A 22095-nucleotide genomic window follows, 5' to 3' on the forward strand; every position below is an offset into this window, starting at 1 on the left:
CCCCTCCAGGGAAGGGCTATCTTCCATGTTTCTCTGGATCCCCCAGAGCTTTAGAGAAAGCAATGCACAGACAACCTCCTGGCAGAGCTGAGATTTCATGCGCACATATGGCGTATATATATCCCACATACGATGGGGGAATCTATAGTGCACGTTCTTTGAAAGAGTGTATTTTTGGGGGGTAGTTTTCTTTTCCAGTTTGAGATATAACTGACATACAGCACTGTGTAAGTTTAAGGTGTACAACATAATGATTTGCCTTACATACATCACGAAATGCTGACCACAATAGTTCAGTGAACAGCCATCCTCTCATAAAGATTCAACACTAAAGAAATAGGAAAAAAATTCTGTGCCTTGCGATGAGAACTCTTAGGATTTACTTTCTTAATAAGTTTCATTTATAATGTACAGCCATATTAATTACCTTTATTATACATTTACATCCCGAGTACTTACTTATCTTATAACTAGAGAAGTATTTCCTAAATAAAGAAGACAAATCTTCCTTACAGAAGAATTCCAAATGATATGTGTAGAAGCCCCCTCCCTCCAGGAGGTAGAGCTTAATCTAGCCCCTCCCTCTCCTAGGTGTGGACTGGATTTAGTACCTTGCTTTTAAAGAATAGTCTAGGAAAAGAGAAGAAGAGTAACTATCTACAATGGAGAAACCTGGCGAACACCACCTTAACCTAGAGGCAAAGGTTAACATCATTAGCAATGTCACGTGGGTATCACGTACCCCCTGATGTGATGTGATGCAAAGAGCCCTTCATCTCTGTGGCCTTCTTCCCCCAAACCCATAACCCCAGTGCAATCATGAGAAAAACATCAGACAAACCCAATGTGAGGGTAATTCTATAAAATCTCTGCCCGGTACTCTCCAGAAAGTTATGAAAAACAAGGAAAGGAAAGACTGAGAAACCGTAGTAGACCGGAAGAGACTGGGAGATGGGGTGATTAAATGCAGTATGGTACCCTGGGTGGGATCTTAGAACAGAAAAGGGACATTGGCGGAAACACTGGTGAACTCCAAATAACGTCTGGAATGTGATTAACAGTGAGGTACCAATGTCAGTTTCCTAGTTTGACAAATGTCCTGCGGTGATGATGTAAGATGTTGGGGGGGGCGGGGGGGGGTAGACGGGACGACTGGGTGAGGGGTAGATGAGAACTCCTGAACTAACTGCTACTTTCCTGCAAATCTAAAATTAAACTATAAGATGAACTGGAGCAGGCAGGCTTCACTCAAAAGCATTCAAGTTCAGTTTTTAAAAACAAAAACAAAAAAAATTTTAAGGTTTACTTTTTTAAGTTTTTTTTTTTTTTCTCAAGTGTATTTTGGTTAAATGGGGAAGGTTAAGTGGAGGCGGGGGTGATGATCAGGGTTTCTATTATTTCTCACTGAGGATGAGTGGATGGATACTTAGGTAGGTAGATAGATAGATAGATATCACCATATTTAAGCAAATGGGCCTTAGAGTTTAATGAATCTCCAAACCTCCCAGCTGAATGCACATTGATTCCCGGCCACAGATCTGTACCCCCTCCCTTAAGATAGATTTTAAAACTCTCACAAAGTGGTTTTAACCACAGGTAGGTGATAAACTCTTCTAAAAATATATCCTCCTGTTTTCTAGATTTAGGTATCAGATCAACATACAAAAGGGCAAAGCCTTCAGAGAGAAGATAAAGCAGCTTTTTCACCACCAACTTAATCCTCTAAGATCAGTTCTTTCAGGAAGAAAAAGAGGAAGACTATTCAATTCCACTCTCTGCCCCCACCGTCCGGCCCCAGAAAAGAATCTTGCTACGAGTATACATCACAGAAATGACCCCAGGAAAAAAAGGCATTCCTTCAGCAAAAGAAGGACACACACACACACATGCAAATTGTCAGGTCCCCTAAGAAAACAGTCTAGTTTGTACACAAGGTGGAGAACCAGCTGAGGAGGTCAAAGAGAGCTGGTCTTTCACAGTCTCTAGAGAAAAATGTTCTTTACAATAATGTGAGCACAAGTGAAACCTGATTTCAAAAACCCTAACGAACTATCTGACTTCTACATTTAGCCAATCAAATATTGTTCAAAATTCTTAAACTAAAGGCCACTGGCTAGCAATCTTTAAAACACAAAGATTCTGCGACGCTGTGTTTGCTGTAATGTAATTTAACCCGTTTATGGCACCAGAAAACGTCCCAGGCAAATGGTGCTTCTTAAACGCTCAGTCAGTAAGGAGGAAGAATTTAGACAAAAGGGGAAATTGGGATCTCCAACTCTCTTTGGGAAAGGAAGTGAGAAATTACACTAAGGTTCTTAGGCTAATGGACCCCAAAACAAATTCAGATTCGGTCTCCCTCAGTTCAAAAATACCAAAGCTCACAGGGAAAGATTTCAGAGACATGTTTTCAAATGACATCTTCTAAATTCAGTCTGTTTCACAAGTCAAAGATAAAGTGACCACAATCTGAGAGCCAGGTTCAAAGATGGCATAACTACAAATTACAGTGATTTGTAGAATGGAAAATCCTTCCACTGGGGAGCTGGGCTGTTCCCCCAGAATCAGAGAGGGCAATTTCCCCCTGGATTCCTGGTGAAACCACATCCCCAGTTTCCACATGAATGATAGTTTTTGATGAAACAGCACAATGAGAATATTAATGGGACTACATCAGGAGACAAAATGATATGTACCCTGATTACAATTTCATAAAAAAGCAGGCACCATGACAAAAGATAAAACTGCCAAATAAGGAAAACTGATGCTAGTTGTTTCGTTCACAGGGTGAGATTATACCTGATAATCTTCTTTATCTTTCACGCTTTCTGTAATATTGTTATTTTTTACATAACTTTAAAAACTATCAATGCAGCCTTTATGAATAACCTCCCTGGAATCAAGGTTAGGGCAAGTCAATGCGAAGCTCTTAAATTTACCCCAGGAACGCTGTCAATTCTAAAACTCCATGAGCTAAGTAAGCTTCAATTCTCCATCATCATTTTCCCTGAAGTTACCTTCTTCACCCACAAAGAAGAAAGTGCCTCTGGCTTTTCCGATCTTGGTGAAATAACTTCCTACCTACTAGGTGAACAGGGAATCACCACACAGACACCCTTGATATTTCCTTTCTTCTGTCCAGGCCTTAAACCCTATGAAACTACACACAGTTCTTCTGCTGAAATAACCTGTGGCTAAGGGACAACTTCATTCCCTACCAAAGTGTAATCCTGACTGCCCAGAGTGCAAACAATAAGATGAAATTGTGAGAACCCGGGAAAGTACCACTTAGAACTCAAATAACAATGTTAAGATAAGTAAACACCAGTCAAGTTCAGAACAGGCCATGGGGGGGCCAAATGGGCACCAAAGACACCATAAACACGTCAGTACTGAAGTACGCAGAGTTAAGGAGGCCTTATTTGCATGATGAGATGGACCACCTCGCCCACTGAGCTATTTTTGTTGCAGTAAAAGCACAAATAAGGACAAGTCACGGTGCCAAGACTCTAGGACTTCATGTCAGATCTCGCTTTTTCCATCGTCACTGTAGCTGGGGTTGATTCATCTTCGGTGGGAGAATTTTAAGTCCCTGATGGCATACTCCCGTTCTCAGAGTGGCACCATAGCACCTCTGGTTGTGGGTAATGGCCACAAAGCATGCCCTATCTCCTTGAAAATGAACTTAGGCCTTCCGGTTCCTTTGCTCTCAGTGGTTCCCCTTTTACTGTCCTCAACTATGGGCTAGTCTGTGCCTCCTCCGAAGCTTTGCTGAGCCCCTTCTGCTCATTCGGAATGCTGCCCATCTAGTCCACATGTACCTTCTGCTACATGTACTCAGGCCTCTGCTTTTCTATGAAACTTTCCCTGACTAACCTGGCCCCCAGCTCACAGCTCCCTCCTTTCCATTCCTTTCAATCCTTCCAGAGTCACAAGGGCATTGCTGAGCACTGGCTTTTCACCTGTGTGTGTTTCCATTCTCCACCCACAGCATAAACCCCTCAGGACCGGGAGCCATTTCTTCTGTGTCCTTTACGAGGCAAGGGTAGCACTTTATTTCCCCACAGCTATCCCGTAAAAGTGACCACAGGAACAAAGGGAAGTTTACTCGCCAGAGACGGCGAAATGACTTCAATCTAGTATTTTCGAGACTTCAGAAATTGATTCTCCATCTCAGATCAATCACTGAGTCACTTAATCCGCGAAAACATTACAACAAGGATACTTTTACAAATTTCAATAAAAGCATGTATTATTCGTGCCTTAAAGTAACAGGAAAGAGGAAAGATGGGCCTCTCCCATCGTAGATCTACAATAAATGTTTCTTAGAGAGTCTGGTGCACATTTAAATTCCAGAGCAAGGACTGGCTGAGAGGTAAGCCAAGTGCAGCATGGGTGTTATTCTATGCCAGGTAGAGCAAGTCACCTGCTCTCTGGACTCTGAGCCAATTGTGATAAAAGCAAACATGCTGGTGGAGTCCCAGATACCAGCTCATCCCACTACACGGCATCCAGGTTAGTCCCATTTTAAAAGAGTCACCCAGAGACGTCTTGGGGTGGGAGTAGGAAGGTAAGGGAGGCAGTCAAGCACACACTAATGCAAACCACGTCTTTCCTTAAAAGGGCCCCAGGGGAACTGCAGGGCCAACCTGCGTTCCAGACAGCGCCTGAACCAGGGCCAGCTCACCAGGCCAAGGATTTATTCCCCTTGGGAAGACCGGTGGGAGAGTCTACCCTGATGGGCTAAGATGGGAAGGTCCTGTGGCTTCCAGAAACTGGATTTCCCAGCCACCAAAGCTCAGTCCAACAGGCAATGACATCAGCCCCACTTATCGGAAGCACAAAAGCCACCAGAAAACTATTCAAAGACCAGCTGGCCGGATCACTGGAATGCACAGCCCTTCCAGAATACACCCATTTCCCATCACCTCCTCTCCCTGACCCTGACCAAGAGCTTCTGGCACAACAATGACCCCACTGCCCAGATCCACAGGGGCCTGTACAGCAGAGGGGAGGGGGCGACCTGCCTATCTTGGTAGGGAGGGGCGATGTCCACCTCGCCGGCATGTGCCACTGGCATCCATCCAGCACCGACAGTGGATGGGGTCCCGGCCCAGCCCTGCACTCACAGGGTGCCCACCTTAACCCCCATGAAGGGGGCGTCTAGCCAGGGCCCAGGCTCCCTCTGCTCTGTGTCCCGGATTTTCATCTGCTGGGGGCTCCCTAGGCCCTCGGGTGTCCACACAGTCACCGGCTGAGAGCCGTCCTGAATCCTGCGGGGAACCCCCGGAGTCAGGGGAAAAACGTAGATGCCGTGGCCCCTATAAGTCGAATTTCTGGGACCGGCGTCCGGAAATTCGTCGGGCTTTTTTGTTTGTTGTTTGGTTTTGTTTCTGAATCACCGGGTGAGGATTCTGGAAATCTCAACTTTGAGATAGCTGCCACCAGAGCGAGTCGAGACTTTCCTGAAAAGCCTCGGGGCGTTCTCTCCGGGGAGGCGGCCCCGCGAGTAGGAAGGGGCGCGCTTTCAGGTTGGGGCGGGACGACCCCACCGCGCGCGATCCGCGGGCGATCTGCCCACTTAGCAGAGCAGGAACGGAACCAGCCCGTCCCGCGGCGGGAACAGGCGCCGAGAGGCTGGAAACCCGGCCTCACCGGCCCCGCACGGAAGATCGAGGCGGGACCTCGACGCCCTCCACCCCACCTCGACCCCGGGGACCCGTCAGGGTTCCCGGCCGCCACGACCCGCGTGGAGCCCGGAGCAGGTGCTCGCGCCGCACGGAGCCCGCTCGCTCCTCACTGCCGGCCCGGGGTACCCCCGATCCGCGCCCCGGCCGCTGCCCGCCCCCATCCGCGCCCCCCACCCGCGCCCCGGCCGCCCGCCCTCCCGCGCCGCACTCACCGCCGCCCGCGCAGCCAGTCGAGCCGGGAGGTCTGAGCTGGCGGTGCAGGCTGGCGGGCTGGCGGGCGGGCGGCGGGGAGGAGCTCCGGGCGGCGGGGGCGGGAGCTGGACCGGCCGGGGCGGGACGCTGCGGCTTCGGCTTCCGGCTTCTCCACGCCTCCGCGCGCGGTCCGGACCCGCGCCCAGCCACCTGCGGGGTCCGCTAACCCGGGCCTGAGAGCCCGCCAGGGACCTGCGACCCTCCGGCTTCTGCCCTTCCCCTCCACCCCTCCGATCTCCCACTACCCTCGAAACACCCCGGGTTACACCCCAGACCCCGTTCACTCCCTGGAACCCCCAGTTTCAGCCCAGACCCCACTCGCCCCATACTGGTGTCTCCCCTTTCGGATTCTGCCCCTGCTCGTCGATCCCCGCCACGTGCTCGGACACCCTTGAATCTCCCCTCCTGATTTCCACCCCCTGCTCTCCCCGGCTCGCATGGGTCCCCCATGTCTGGCATTCCTTCTTCCCCACCCTCAGACTACGCGGACCCCCACCCTCGAGTTCCAGATCCCGCGCCAAGGGATCCAGTGCTCCCTGCCCTCCGGAGGGCGGCCCTTCTCTCCCCATAACAAATTTCCGTACATTCAGACGCATCCAGACAGCCCAAGATGCTCTATGTGCCTTTGGCCAAGTGCCCACTTTCTCTGAGCCTCAGTCTCCTATCTGTAAAACGGGCATAACAGTGCATATCTCATAAGATCTACGGGAGAATTAGGTGAGCTAATGCAGGCAAAGCGTTTAACACAGATTGCGTTAAATAAAACTTACCGTATGTTATAAAGCAGAAACTAACTCACCGTTGTAAAGCAATTATACTCCAATAAAGATGTTAAAAAAAAAACCAAAAACTTACCCTATCTGGTAACTATTGTACTTTGTATGCCCCCAGGGTGGCCCGTGGCCCCTAGGTGCTTTCTCACTCCATCACTGAAAACTGGAAATCAGTAAGTACTGTTCCAGCAAAACCCTCTGCCCCTGAACAGGTGCTGCGTATCTGATAAGAGCCCCCATTATGCTGCTACAGTAATGATAGCAGCCCTGATCCAGCAGGGCCCCCTGGGAAGTCATTACAGGGCACTGATGAGCTGATGTGGCTTTAAGAGTACAGAGTCCTGGGGAATGGGCAGAACCCTAACGTGGCTACCTAGAGAAAAGCCACCTGGGCGGGGAGCCTAGGATCCCCGTTGCCGATTCATAGACCTGGATCCCAGAACTCCTCTGGTGGTGGGACCCTCCCCACCTTTACACTGAGACCCAGGCAGAGAGTGACTTGCCCAGTGTCTTACAGCAAACTGTCCCCTTCTTTCCTGCCCAAAGCTCTTACCACCTTTCACCACGTGGACCCAGCTACCAGCAGCCACGTATTACTACCAGCCCTGGACGTATTACTCAATTAAAGGAGGGGATTTCAAAGTTCTCCCCAGCATGAGAAGTTGCCACGTAGATGTTATTAGTGATGCCAATCTTTTCCTGTTTTAAAACTATAGAGAAAGCTGGATTGTGCCCAACACCTGATTTCTTGACATTAACCCAGAGTATCACAGACCATTGATAGCAAGAGGTGAGCCCTATAGAAAATCTGTCAGAGCAAAATCTTGAAGAAACAGCCTTCCTTCCTTCCTTCCTCCCTCTCCCCCATCCTCTTCTTTCCTTCTTCCTTTCTACTGAGGGAAAAGCAATCGCACACCTGAATTTCCTTCTCTTTTACTCGTTGCTAAGCCATCTTCATTCGTTTTTCTCCCCCCAACTGCTGAGCCACAACAGGAGCTGGTTTTGTTTTCTCATCTGTCCTAAATACTTACTGCATCCGTGAGTTTGCGATTATTTATGGGGAGAGCTATAAAACTGTAACCCTTTTTTGATCCCTGAAAAAAACCACAGAGTTGGAATTTCCAACCCAACGCTTCCAAGATGGGAAGAAAAGTAAACCAGCCACATGATCATCTTTTTCTGTGTCATCAGTAGACACAGAAAAAGCATATGACAAAATCTAAAACCTTTTTTTTTTTTTTTCATTTTTTGGCCATACCACACAGCATGTGGGACCTTAGTTAGTTCTCCAACCAGGGGTCAAACCCGCACCCCCTGCAGTGGAAGTGTGGAGTCTTAACCACTGGACCGCCAGGGAAGTCCCCCAAATCCAACACCTTTTCGAGATATAAAGACACTCAACAAACTTAGAATAGAAAGACACTTCCACAACCTGATAAAGAGCATCTACGAAAAGCCCACAGCAAACATCATCTCCATGGTGAAAGACAGGATGCTTTCCCCCTTGAGATCAAGTACAAGCAAGGATGTCTGCTTTCACAACTTCTATTCAACACTGTACTAGAAGTTCTAGCCAGAGCAATTAGGCAAGAAAAAGAAATAAAAAGCAACCAGATTGGAAAGGAAGGAGTAAAACTATCTCTATTTGTAGATGACATCATCTTGTATATAGAAAATCCTAAGGAATCCACAAAAACTATTAGTGCAAATAAACAAGTTCTGTAAGTGGCAGGATACTAGATCAACATTTAAAAAATCAGTGGCATTTCTATACACTAGCAAGGAACAATACAAAAACAAAATGCAGAAAACAGTTTAACTAAGGAAGTTTAAGATTTCTTCACTGAATGTTGCTGAAGGAAATTAAAGAAGACCTAAATAAATGGGAAGATATTCATGTGGTCTATCGGAGTTCTATCAGAGAAATGGAACTGGAGATAGATAGATACATAGACACATAGATACACAGATATAGATAGAGAGATAGATACGAAACTCCTGAGCAGGAGCTGAAGCTCTAGTCCATAGGTGGAATTCTTCTGGGAAACCTCAATTTTGCTCTTAAGGCCATTCAACTGGTTGGATAAGGCCCAAATTACCAAAATAATCTCCTTAAAGTCTACTTGTTGTAGAAGTTAACCACATCTACAAAATACCTTCACAGCAACACCTAAATTAGCGTTTACTTGAATTACTGGGTACTATAGCCTAGCCAAGTTGACACATAAAACTAACCATCATGGATGGTAATACTCCCCAAACTTATGTAGAGATCCAGTGTAATCTCTGTCTAAATTCCAACTGCCTCTTTGGCAGAAATAGATAAGCAGGCACTAAAATTCATATGGAATTGCAAGGGACTCTGAATAACCAAAACAATTTTGAAAAAGAACAAAGTCGGAGGACTCACACTTCTTAATTTCAAAAGTTATTATTCAGTACAAAGCTACAGTAATCAAAGCATGTGTTATGGGCATAAGAATAGACGTATAAACCAATGAAATAAAACTGTGATTCCAGATATAAACCCATACATCTGTGGGCAATGGGTTTTTGAGAAAGATATCAAGACCATTCCATGGGAAAAGAGTCTTTACAGCAAGTGGTGCTGGAACAACTGGATACTCACATGCAAAACAATGAAGCTGGATCCCTACCTCACACTATAGAAAAAAATGAATTCAAAATGGAAAAAATATAAAACTCTTAGAAGGAAACAAAAGTGTAAATCCTCATGATCTTGGATTAGGCAATGGTTTCTCAAATATGACATCAAAAGCAAAAGCAACAAAAGGAAAAAATAGATAAATTGAACTTCATCAAGATTAAAAACTTTTGTGCATAAAAGGACACTAATAGCATACTTCGGCTATATTATGGGTTCAGTTCCAGACCACCACAATAAAGTGAATATTGCAATAAAGTGACTCACACGAATTTTTTAGTTTCCCAGTGAATATTAAAGTTATGTTTACACACTACTATAGTCTATTGTGTGCAATAGCATTATGTCTAAAAAAAAAGTACATACCTTAATTTAAACATACTTTATTGCTAAAAACTGCTAACCATCATCTGAGTCTTCAGCTAGTCTTAGTAGTAACGTCAAAGATCACCGATCACAGATCACCATAACAAATATAATAGTAATGGAAAAGTTTGAAATATTTCGGGAATTACCAAAATGTGACAGAGGGACACAAAATAAGCAAATGCTCTTGAGAAAATGGCTTCAATAGACTTGCTTAACGCAGGGTTGCCACAAACCTTCAATTTCTAAAAAAAAAATGCTATGTCCACAAAGCACAATAAAGCAAAGCAGCATAAAATAAAGTATGCCTGTATCAAGAGAGTGAAAAGACAATCCACAGAATGGGAGAAAATATTTGCAAATCGTACATTTGATCAGGATCTAGTATCCAGATTTTATAAAGCACCCTTACAAGTCAACAACAAAAAGACATCAACCCAATTTTTTAAATGGGCATCGGGATGGTGAAAAAGTGCTGGAGAAAGGCAAAACCATGGAGCCAGTAAAAAGATCAGCAGTTGCCAGGAATTAGGGTGAGGGTGAGGGTCAGGATGAAATGAATAGGCAGAGCACAGAGTAATTTTAGGGCAGTGAAAATACTCTGTATGATATTATGATGGATACATGTCATTATATTTGTCCAAACCCATTGAATGTCCAACATCAAGAGTGAACCCTAATATAAACTATGGCTTGGGTGATGATGATGTGTCAGTGTAGGTTTATCAACTGTAACAAACATACTGTTACCCATCAGGTTCTTGGCCTTCCCTAATCAATAGAAATTGATAAGAGGCCAGACAAGAAATTTAGGTAAGGCTTTATTGGGGCTCCTGCTGCAGCAGGAGGGAGTGAAAACAAGTAACAGATGCCCTTGGTCACTCCCCGAGGCGGGTGGTAGGCTGATTCCTGATATGGGATGAGGGTAGGGGCGGGGCCAGAGGTTGGGCAGAAGGAGTAGCTTGGGTGGTTGCCCACCCTTTTGGTGGTGTTGTGTGCACGGTGCATGCACAGTACCCTGTTTTTGCTCGGGACTCTTCAGAAGTGGCAGTTGGGTTTTTGGTCTTTTTGTATCTTGTTGTCCATAATTTGCCCCAAGTGCAGATGCACACAGCTATTTTTAGTCCCATATAGTTTCTTCGTATTTTGTTGCTCAAGGAGACGTTTGTCCAGGTGCAGGCACTGCAGCAAAGGGTCCCAAGTCCCAGGTCCCAGCCTGTCTCAGTACCACTCTAGTGGGGTATGTTGATAATGGGGGAGGCTATGCATTTGTGGGGATAGGGGGTAAAAGGGAACTTTCCGTGCCTTCCTCTTAAGTTTGCCTGAAACCTAAAACTGCTTTTAAAAAATAGTCTTTTTTTAAAAAAAAGTTTTAGAGATGGATAGTGGTGATGATTGCACAATATTGTGAATGTACTTGATGCCACTGAACTGTACACTTAAAATGGTTGAAATGATAAATTGTATGTTATGTATATTTTACCACACACACACACAGAAATTTAACTTAAACAAAAAATTGGCAAAGAACTTGAATAGACGTTTCTGCAAAGAAGATATACAAACACCAACAAGCACATGAAAAGATGCTCAACATCTTTAGTCATCAGGGAAATGCAAATCAAAACCACTATGAGAAACCACTTCATACCCACTATGGTGGTCATAAAAAATTTTTTTGTTTGTTTTAATGGAAAATAACAAGTGTTGGGGAGGATGTGAAGAAATTGAAACCCTCATACATTGCTGGTGGGAATATAAAATGGTGCAGCCACTATTCTACCCCTGGTATATAAACAAAAGAATTGAAAACAGGTATCCAAACAAAAATTTGTACAGGAATGTTCATAGCAGCATTATTCACAATAATCAAAAGATGGAAATAACCCAAATGTCCACTAACTGATGCACGGATAAACAAAATGTGGTATACCCTTATGATGGAATATTATTTGATCATAAAAAGAAGTGAAATACTGATACCTGCGACAGTGTGGATGGACCTTGAAAACATGATGCTAAGTGAAAGAAGCCAGACACAAAAGGTCACATATCATATGATTCCATTTATATGAAATTTCAAGAATAGGAAAACTCTATAGATACGCAAAGCTGATTGGTGGTTGCCAGGGGCTGGAAGGAGTGGGGTAATAGGTATGGGGTTTCTTTTGGGGGTTGCTAAAAATGTTCTGGAAGCCAATAATGGTGAAGGTTGTGCAATATTTTGAATTGTGAAGTTTACTGAATTGTAGAGTTTAAAATGGTTAAAATGTTAAATTTTATATTATGTGATTTTATCTCAATTAAAAACATAAAAGTAAACCGGCATCTCACGTATGCTCTGTGAGGACATAGCAGAGGGGGGGGCATTATACATACATCTGTGACTGTTTCTCTTCCCACTGAAGATTTTGCAGCTGTATTCTAACCTGAAAGGGCCCAGAACAAGATCTGGGAAGTGGACACATTATATGCCAACACCCCTGGCATCACATGAACCAGACAGAAAGGGGAAGACGTCCTCTGGGTATATTCTGAAATTTCAGCAGCCAGGGGAGAAAAACAGTTTGCATGAAAGAATGCAGGCTATAATCCCATTTTTTGTTAAAGAGGAAAAAAAAAAAAGAATACATACACCTGGAAAAATGTCTTCACACTTTTTCAAGGATAAAAGAACGTGATAAATAGTTGTCTCTGAGTGAGGAGAATTAAGGATTTTTCTTCTCCTTTTGCTACTTTCCATTTTCTAACATTTTAAGAACAAACACAAATTGCTGGTTTAGGAAAACTAATTTTCAAAAAAGGAAACCAAAAAAAAAAGGAAACCAGTTGCTAGAAACAGCCTCCACTGACTGATCTGTGTTATTCATATCAATGAATTCTGGTAACTAATGTTTCCATAACACCTTTTTCATTTCCAAAATACGTTTCCCACACACATCACACGATTCATCCTTGCAAAAGCCCTGTGCAGCCGAGATTCTTCCTGCTGAGTTACACAGATGGGGAAACTGAGGCCGGGGACAGGCGAGGTCCTCCCCATGCCCAGATCCTAGCTCACTGCCCTTGCCCGGACTCTGGCCCTGGATAAGCCCTTTGCTTCTGCTGCTGCCAAGCTGGAGCTGAAATGGGGTGAATTCAGGGGCAGAGAGAGGCCTTGGTGGAGTTGCCAGATGTAGCAAATAAAAACACAAGACTCCCAGTTAAATTTGAATTTCAGATAAACAGCAAGTAATTGTTTAGTATAAGTATGTCCCGAATGTTGCAGTGTTGCAGACTTGTAATATATTCTCAGCATTGTACAAGACATACTTAAACTAAAAAAAAAAAAAAAAAAAAAATCACTCGTTGGTCTGAAACTCACATTTAACTGGGCGTTCTCTGTTCTATCTGGCAATGCTACCTGCCTGGTGCACCGAAGCGATGGCACCTACAGACAGTGGCCCAGGTGGAGGCCCTGGGGGTGAGTTTCCCCAAACCTGCAATTACATGGGTCAGCCTTTCCCCTGGAGGTGCGAGAAACTGTCCCCAAACTAGCCAGACCTCTGTCTTCACCAGGCCCAGAAGAAGTAGCAAGTGGGGCCTTTCCTGGCCTGCCTAGAGTGAGAACTTTGTTACCTGCTTGGGGGGTGGCCCATTAACTGCAGGGAAAAACAGGTCCTCAGGATGAGAGGCCTGATCCCCTCAATAACACCACCTAAATGACACGCCGTGTGCCTGTGGTTCTATTTAACAAGATATACCCTGACCACAGCAATGGGCCAAGGATGCAGAATAAACCCCCAGTGCAGAAGAAGGAGGACGATGATGGATGATAGTGAAGGGAAACACTAACACTAACCCTACCCCTGCTGGGTGCTGGACACTGGACACTTTCATATCCATTATCTCCTTTTCTTTAAAAAGAAACCTCCTGTTTTACAGATGAGGCATCTGAGGCCCAGAGAGGTTAAGTAATGAGCCCCAAGTCACACAGCAAGAAGGTGCCTGGAGATGGGATTTGAACCAAGTCCAGCTGACTCCTGAGATTGTCGCACAGCCTTCTCACTCCCTCAGCTGATGTGTCCTGGGTGCCAGGACTGTTCCAGGGCCTAGAGCTGGGGTAACAAAACGAAGGGCAAAGTCCCAACTCCCCTGGATTTTATGTTCTGGTTGGCAGCAGGAGATAGATAATGAATCAATAATGAGTACCCTGTGATTTTGCAATCATCCCTGGCTCTTTCTAACGGCTGTAGCTTCCCGGAAACAAATGTCTTCATGGCACAGAAGAGCTTCGTTCTCTGGGATCCATTCCAACAGCCCTGGCTGGGGAGAAGGGGTGGTGTGGGTGGAGCCTGAATCCCAGAATCGTATTTATTTAACAAACGGTGCCCCCAACAACCCTGTGAGGGAAGTATTATCATCTCTACTTTACAGATGTAGCCATTGGAGCCCAGAGAGATTAAGCAAGTTGCCAAAAGTCACACAGCTAGTAATGGTAGCAGTGGTAATTTGAACCCAGGCTGCCTGGCTCCATGTTTAGTCACCACGCTGTGGAGAGCTTCTTGGTGCTTAGAGCCTTTTAGATCACCCAGACCTGTATCTTTCAGGCTGTTGAACCTCAGAGCCTTTCCCTCCAATGTAGCCTCCTACAGAGCCGCAACCCACAAAACAAAAATAAGCATTTCCAAGCAACACCTGGCCCTCCCTAGTCTGAAAGGGAACAGCCAACTTCCCACCTCCACCTCCCAGCCAAGGTCTCCATGCAGGTTCCTCTCTTCCCTTGGAGCACGCACAGAGGCCCTTGGCCACTTTTCCTTAATATTTTTGTATGGAGATGTAACTGACATATAACATTGTATATTAGTTTCAGGTGTACAACATAATGATTCCATATTTGTACATACTGCAAAATGATCGCCACAATAAGTGCAGTTAACATCCATCACCACACATAATTACAAATCTTTTCTTCCTTGTGATGAGAACTTTTAAGATCTATTCTCCTAGCAGCTTTCAAATATATGATGCAGTATTATTATTAACTATGGTCACCATGCTGTACATTACCTCCCCAGGACCTATTTATTTTATAACTGGAAGTTTGTACACTTTGACCACCTTCACCCACTTCACACACACCCCACCCCTGGCTTCTGGCAACCGTCAATCTGTTCCCTTTTTCTATGAGTTTGGTGATTTTTTTTTTTTTTTTCAAATTCCACGTGTGAGAGACTTCCCTGGCAGTCCAGTGGTTGGGACTTCGCACTTCCAATGCAGGGGCGCGGGGAGGCGGGGCGGGGCGCTGGTTCAATCCCTGGTCAGGGAACTGGGATCCGCGTGCAGCACGGCGCAGCCAAAAAAAAAAAAAATTCCACATGTGAGTGACATCATATGATAGTTGTCTTTCTCGGTCTGACTTGTTTCACAGAGGCCCTCCATCTCTTGCACCACTGTCTTTCCAGGTGCCCCAAACACCAGAGCCACCTTTCCACTCAACTTTCAGAGGGACCTCCTCATTTGGGGTTTTCTCCCCGGCACGCTGCTAGACTGATTCTGCAATTCCTGGAATTTGAACCTGAATGCCAGTGTTTGTCTATCAGTTCTAGGCTGGTCTCTCTTCCGGCCAGAAGGAGAAGTGCAGGCCAGGGGCGGTGACTGTAGGCATGGGAAGGCTGGAATTGCCCAACCTCCAGAGGGTCAGACCAGGGCTTGGGGGTGGGAGGTGGACAGTCAGGCCCCCTCTGTTTGAGGAAATAGATGGAGCAGTGGTGATGACATCAAGTCTGACACAAGGCCTGGGCCCCAGTCCCCGTCTTGGCTCCTTCCCGGTGGCTGGAACTCAGCCAGCCCCTCCTTCCAGACTCTCTTTTCTCTGCTGCCCCAGCATCTCCAGTGAGGTTGTGACAATGAGACGAACTCGTGAAGGAAAGCGGCCTGGCACATAGGAAGGCTTCAGGTGTTCATAACTGCTATTATTATTCTGTTGCTGTTGCTGCTGCTGTAGTTGTTTTTAACTGAAGTGTAGTTGATTGACAATGTTGTGTTAATTTCTGCTGGACAGCAAAGTGATTCAGTTACACACATACATACATTCTTTTTCATATTCTTTTCCATTATGGTTTATCACAGGATATTGAATATAGTTCCCTGTGCTATATGGTAGGAGCTTGTTTTTTATCCTTACTACATGTAATAGTTTGCGTCTACTAACCCCAAACATTGCCGTTGTTTTTAAGCACCTCTTCCGTCGAAACCAAATACCCACAAGGCCTATGAGCCCTTTGCTTCTGGAATCACATTTTAGATCTGCTAGCAGCAGCCGTAGCTCCGTGATAAGAAAAAATCCCACCCAAGCAAATATACTCATGACCCATCCTGAGCTCCTGACTCAGTTTCCCCACAGTCTAGAGAGGTATCAGGCCCTCCCTAAGGCCTCCAGAGCCCCACATGATCTAAGGCTCACTACTTCTCTGTCCTCGTCTCCAAACACCCTCAATCTCACTCACTCTGCTTCAGCCACACAGGCCTCCCTGCTGTTCCAGCACCGTCCTGCCTCAGGGCCTTTGCACGGGCTGTTTCTCCCTGCCTGCACCACTGGCACCCCAAGTATCAACATGGCTGGCTCCCTCCTTCAAGCCTTTGCTTAAATGTTACCTTCTCAACCAGGCCCACCCCGACCACCCTCTCTGAAATTACAGCCCCTCCCTCACACTCTTGACCCCTTCCCCACTTTTCTGTAACAAAAGAGGGTAGTAATACCCTCTCATTAACGACATCATGTTTATTATTCCACATCTGATGGTATGCTGCTCACGGATGTGTCCCAGATGCCCAGCACAAGCCTGGCACTGGAATAAAGAGAAGGCAGGCTGGAGGGGAAGTGGGGAGCACCTTGATGTCCCTGAGACCCCCCACTTCCCTTTTCTGCACCCCAACCCCAAGCACATGTAGCCCTGAGGCCCTAACCTGGGAGAATCCCCAGGAAGCCTTATTTCCAGAGCCTTTCCGCAAAAAAGACGAAGTACACCGCTTCCCCTTTCACCTACCCACCCTTCTGGGATGGAAGTTGTCTCCCCCACCCCCATCCTCCCCTCCTCCACCTTCCTGAGCCACTGAAATGAGACACTGAAATGAGACACTGAAATGTGGAAGAAACACTTGCGAAGAACCCCTGAGCAGGAGCCTCTAAGGTTTCTTCTCCCTCCTGAGCTAGTCAGAGCTAAATGTTCATTACCAGACCTACTGCATTCCGAACCGAAAATATCCTGTCTAAAACTGTCATTTCTTTTAAAAAATTGTGATCATTTACTACATGCCAAATCCAATAGGAGCGCATTTAGATCCATCATCTTTTTTTTTTTTTTCTTTGTTGCGCCGGGTCTTAGTAGTGGCATGCAAACTCTTAGTTGTGGCATGCATGTGGGATCTAGTTCCCTGACCAGGGATCAAACCCAGGCCCCCTGCATTGGGATCTCAGAGTCTCAACCACTGCGCCACCAGGGAAGTCTCTAGATCCACCATCTTGTTTAATCTTCATGACAACCCATCATTCTTAATAATAACAACAATAATAAATGCATAGCCAGGCATCAGCCTAACATGTTTATTAACTCATTTAATCCTTGCAAGAACCCTAGGAGGTAGGTGTTATTATTCTCCCCATTTTACAGATGAGGAAATCGAGACACAGAGAGGTTACGTAGCTTGCCCAAGGTCACACAGTGGGGTTAGTGTGAAGCCAAGGTCAGAATCCAGAGAGGCTCTTTCTAAAGTCCCTGGTGGTCCAGTGGTTAAGACTCCACACTTCCACTGCAGAAGGCACAGGTTCAATCCCTGACTGGGGAACTAAGATACCGCAAGACACGACCAAAATAAATAAAGTCTGTGTGCTTACCCACGGACTTATCCTATCCTGTTTTGCAGAGTAGGAATTCTAAACCCCATTTTATATATGATGAAGCAACCAAGACCCAAGGTTTTTCCCACTTGTAAGTGTCAGAACCAGGATTTGAACCTAAGATAGGACTGCAAATAAAGCGCCCATTCTAATGCATTGCAGCTGCGGGGTCCCAGTCCAACTCGTGTACACACTTGCATGGAACCAGCTTTGACCCCCTGGGAACTTACTGCCCAAGTCACACAATATAAAAGGCCCAAGGACTCCAGACAGAAAAGCCATCGATGTGGAAGAGCTTTGGAATCAGGATTGAGGAGGGTTCCCTCCTCCAACGCCCTCGAGTGACAAAAGAGGAAGCAAAGGAGGAGAAAGAAGAAGTGAATTGGAACCTGACTCATTTCTAAAACCCACATATGTATTTCCCAGCATCGTAAGCAGGGTGTGATACAAAACAAACAAAATTCTGTGAGGTCATTGGGTGTAGCGACCCTGGGGGAGCAAAGTGTCCTCTGTGCCCCTAGACGCACACCTCAATGATCCCCCACCCCAGGCCATTCCCAGCAACAATCACGATGTCTGAGGGGTGCTTCCTTCCTGACCTGCGGATCCCATGCTGGGAATCACCGTGCAGATGCCCCTGTAGCTGTGCATGGATGGGGCATCCTCTCCCCCAAACCTCGTTGACGACAGCCCAACGTGGAGACAAGGCAAACGGCTGTTAAGAAGGAGCTGGACAAACACCTCGTGAAAAACCACTCATGATTTTTCCTCTGCTGCCATTAAGGAGGAAGAAATAGTGCTCTATGTCCATTTATGGAAAGTGGGCTGTAAAATCCTCAAGTGCGAAAAGCAAGTCATAGAACGAGGAGTCGAGAACAATGATGTTATGTGTTATTAACATCTACAGCAGGGGACTTCCCTGGTGGCGCAGTGGTTAAGACTCTGCCCTCCCAATGGAGGGGCCTGGGTTCGATCCCTGGTCAGGGTACTAGATCCCACATGCATGCCGCAACTAAAAGTTCACATGCTGCAACTAAGGAGCCCATGTGCTGCAACTAAGGAACCCAAGAGCCGCAACTAAGACCAAGTGCAACCGAATAAATAAGTAGATAAATCGATATTTTTCAAATAAATAAATAAAACAAAAACAAAAACATCTACAGCAGTAGTTTCACTGACGGTCACACCAAGGCATGTGAGACATGAAGTTATGTGACTGGGTTAAGATCAGCCACCTTTCTTTTTAAAGGAAATGGGATAGAATGGAATAGACTGTCATAGAACAAAACAGAACAGAATAGACAACCCCAGCCAGCATTCCTTATAATAAGCATCATTGCATAAAACTTCTGTTCTACCTATATTCCACTGTCCGTGTGTACTGGGTTACAATGCAAAATCTATTTTTTCATTGTGGCTCATAGCTAAACAAAAAGTTTGAAAACCCCTGATATGGAACATATCTAAAAGAAAGGACCCAACGAACCAAGAGAGTTTCCCTCTGAAGAGAAGAGGGAGGCAGGCAGGGGCTTTATTTTATACAATTCTATACTATTTGGTTTTTTCTTTTTTAAACAATGAGCATGCATTGCTTTTGCAATAAAATAAAGAACTTTTTAAACCTTTTAGTAAAAATAAACATCCCTGCCTCAGTCTCCAGGAAAGAGGCTGTGCTGTTTGAGCTGTCAACAACTTTTTGATGTGAAAAAGACCAAATCCCTACCCCGAGGGGCTGTGCCTCCCAGCGGGCTATAAGGGCCTCCCTGGTTTTTTTCCACGCGTCCTTCTCTTCCCTTCCAGAAAGCCACAGGATCATCCAAAAAGGGAGACACGCCTTAAGCTGTCACTCTCCATTTTCGAAAATGGAACAGGCGCACCAGTTTTGGGGCTGGATTGCCGGGCAGAGGCCTGGTGATGCGTCTGCCAGCTGGGGAGGGGGCTGGAACGCCCCCTCGCCACACACAGGCCGGTTCTCCTGCCATTTAGAGCAAAAGGAGGATATCACAAACTGTTAGGAAAATCAACAGACCCCCCCACCCCCCGCAAGCCCTGCCTGCCACCCCCACATTGTGTTTTCAGCTCAGTGTTATATCAAGTATTTTCTATGTTGATAAAGAGCTCTCGTAACTCCTTCTTCTAAATGCCTCTTAAGAATCCACGAAGGGGTTACAACAGATGTGTCACGCCCAATGATTCCTATTACAAATGTCACGGCAGTCGATATCACTGGGCACTCAGTCTTTCTTTCCTTGTTTTAGGATTAGTTCCTTTGGGCAAATTCCCAGAAGCGTGATCGCTGGAAAGGAAAGTGTAGGCCTTTCCAGCCCCTGAAACACTGTCAAACTGCTTTCTGAAAGGGCTGAGACCCACACCTTTTTAAGGAACTGCAGGCTGGCATGATTAAGTCACCACCACCTCTGACTCCTGACGTGAAACATCTGTGACCCAGGTGCCCTGTGTCAGGAAGAGACAGCAATGTGGGAAAGAGAGAGACTTCCTCTCCTACTGTGGGAACTGGCCAGGGCCTGAGCCACAGCGGAGCGGACCCTCACCCTGGCCAGTCCTCGAGGACTCTGGAGGGCAGGGAGGGCATCACTTCCTCTCCTTCCACAATGGGAACCTGGAGCCCAGGCCCTCAGCATCCCAAAGCCAGGGCTGGGAGGATGGACTTCATCGGTAGGCTGTCACCATGAAGAATGTGGTCCAGAGCATGTTCTGCTGGTGGCTTAGTCAGGTCGGCTGCTATACCAGAATACCACAGACGAGATGGCTTATAAACATCGCACATTTATTTCTCACAGTTCTGGAGGCTGGGAAGTCCAAGATCAAGGGGCTGGTAGATTCTACATCTGGTGAGAGCCCACCTCCCAGTTCTTAGACGACTGTTTTCTCTCTGCGTCCTCACACCGTGGAAGGGTTGAGGGAGTTCTCTGGGGTCTTTTTTATAAGGGCACTAATCCCATTCACAAGGGCTCCACCCTCATTACCTACTCACCTCCCAAAGGCCCCATCTCCTAACACCATCACATTGAAGGTTAGGCTTCAACATATGAATTTGAGGGGGACACAGACATTCAGTCGTGGGAAAATGCTGAGCAAGGAAGACAAGGCCTATGGTTTGTCCAGATGGGGCAGATGGATGGGTGGGGACACAGCTCAGTGTCGGCTCTGGCTTCGGGGACCCCGCAGACCCCCACAAGGCCTGGGTCCTCGTGGCTGAAAAGCTGCAGCTTCCTGCTTCCAGGCAAGACCCTTGCACACTTCTCTAAGGGCTGGCAAGGAGGAAAGGAGGTTGCACTTTCCCTGTGTGACACACCCCCTTCCCAAGGGTATGGAGCCCTCCCCAGCTCAGTGTTGGAGGGGAGAGATTGAGGACAAGAAAGAACAAAAAGAAGGGCTCTGACGAAGCCCCCCAGCAGTGTGCTTGTTCTGAGCCCTTCAGCGAATTACTTAGTATTCTCACAACCGCACCAAGCCAGGCGCCATGGTCCCGGCCGAAACCCGTCACCGGCTGCCCACTTAGGACCAAGATCAAACTCTCACCATGGCCTTTGACCTCCGAAGCCTCCTGCCCCCACCTCCAGCTTCCCATTTTCTCCTTAGGGCATCGCTCACTGAGGGTGTGTAATTACCCACGTGGTTAAGAGATGCCTTTTTGTTAAACTCATTATGGACCGTTTACAAACAGCTTCCCCATCACCTACTTGTGGTCCATCTGATACCGGCTATGTATCCCCACGCCTTCCTCCGCCACTGGATTTTTTTAAAATAAACTTTAAAAAAGAATAATTTTAGGGAATTCCCTGGCGGTCCACGCTTTCACTGCCAAGGGCCCGGGTTCAATCCCTGGTAGGGGAACTCAGATCCTGCAAGCCGAAAGGTGAGGCCGAAAAAAAAAAAAAAAAATTAAAAAAGAATAATTTTAGTTTTACAGACTGGATTGTTTCAAAGCAAATCCTTGACATCACATGTCATCTGTAAACACTTTGGGTTGAGTCTCTAAAAGATAACTCTTTTGAAAAATATAACCGCAAAATACGATGTGCCCCCGCCCCTCACCCCAAAATGAACAACTTCTGAATTTCATCCAGTGTCATCCAGTCTGGGTTTATATTTCCCTGACAGTCTCATAAATGTTTTTAAAAGAATCTGGTTTGTTCGAAACAGGATCGTGTTCACGGTGTCGTCAGCACCTGGCACTCAACTCATTTGGCCCATAGTAGGTGCTCAGTGAACACTTGCTGGGTTACCAAATGAGAGGAAAAAATAATCAAAACGACAGCTCACATTTTCAGAGTACTTCTCAAGCTGGGCCCCATGCATGTTCTCATCTGTCTAACCCAGGCAGCCATACCAAGAGGTAATGACTTTTGTTGTCCCATTTTACAAAGGACAAAAGTGAGCCCAGAGAGATGAAGTGACTTGCCCGAGGCCACACAGCGAGGATAGAATAGACCAGTGAAGAGGGCATGG

General features: G+C 46.2%; 1 protein-coding gene and 1 long non-coding RNA gene across 6 annotated transcripts in view; one reads left to right on the top strand and one right to left on the bottom strand.

Moving 5' to 3' along the window:
* The window catches only part of LOC309645113, a 252052-nt gene that overhangs the window by 170755 nt on the left and 59202 nt on the right, over positions 1-22095 (top strand). The window lies entirely within an intron of this gene.
* The window catches only part of LITAF (lipopolysaccharide induced TNF factor), a 99237-nt gene that overhangs the window by 24645 nt on the left and 52497 nt on the right, over positions 1-22095 (bottom strand). The window contains exon 1 of one of the 5 annotated variants that reach the window (XM_082429711.1): positions 5900-6008. The exons of the other annotated variants lie outside the window; for them this stretch is intronic. The gene's annotated coding sequence lies outside the window, so the exon portion shown is untranslated. Of the gene's footprint in view, positions 1-5899; positions 6009-22095 lie in introns of those variants that run through there. 5 annotated transcript variants of the gene reach the window in all.

The sequence above is a fragment of the Balaenoptera physalus genome, assembly GCF_965194825.1.
Source record: "Balaenoptera physalus genome assembly, chromosome: 16".
In the NCBI taxonomy this organism is placed as follows: Eukaryota; Metazoa; Chordata; class Mammalia; order Artiodactyla; family Balaenopteridae; genus Balaenoptera; species Balaenoptera physalus.